The following is a 598-nucleotide window of genomic DNA, read 5'->3' as shown; positions in this document are numbered from 1 at the left end:
TTGTATTCAGATTATCAATCTCAAGAACTCCTTTCTTCTGAGTCATCCCATTATTCACAAGATTTCTTTTAGAAGTATATATGAACTGGTTATTTACAACCATTTCAATGAGTTTCTGGGCTTCTGCAGGTATTTTCTTCAGATGAAGAGATCCACCAGCAGAGTGGTCTAATGACATCTTGGACAATTCAGACAGACCATCATAGAATATACATAAGATGCTCCATTCTTAAAGCATGTCAGAAGGACACCTTCTGATCAATTGCTTGTATCTTTCCCAAGCTTCATAGAGGGATTCACCTTCCTTTTGCCTGAAGGTTTGGATTTTCACTCTAAGCTTGCTCAACTTTTGAGGTGGAAAAAAATTGGCCAAGAAGGCATTGACCAACTTTTCCCAAGAGTTCAGGCTCTCTTTAGGTTGTGAGTGCAACCATATCCTAGCTCTGTCTCTTACAGCAAAGGGGAAAAGCATAAGTCTGTAGACCTCGGGATTAACCCCATTGGTCTTAACAGTGTCACAGATTTGCAAGAATTCAGCTAAGAACTGATGAGGATCTTCCAATGGAAGTCCATGAAACTTGCAATTCTGATGTATTAG

General features: G+C 39.5%; 1 non-coding gene across 1 annotated transcript; it reads left to right on the top strand.

Annotated features, from left to right (window-relative positions):
- Nucleotides 1–232: 232 nt before the first annotated feature.
- On the top strand, nucleotides 233–340 carry LOC112739515 (small nucleolar RNA R71). Its single transcript, XR_003170450.1, has one exon. It is a non-coding gene; the product is annotated as a small nucleolar RNA R71 (small nucleolar RNA).
- Nucleotides 341–598: the final 258 nt, after the last annotated feature.

This window comes from Arachis hypogaea, chromosome 13 (genome assembly GCF_003086295.3).
Source record: "Arachis hypogaea cultivar Tifrunner chromosome 13, arahy.Tifrunner.gnm2.J5K5, whole genome shotgun sequence".
Classification (NCBI taxonomy): domain Eukaryota; kingdom Viridiplantae; phylum Streptophyta; class Magnoliopsida; order Fabales; family Fabaceae; genus Arachis; species Arachis hypogaea.
Note: the sequence above shows the minus strand (reverse complement) of the source record. Positions and strands in the feature narration are given on the sequence as shown.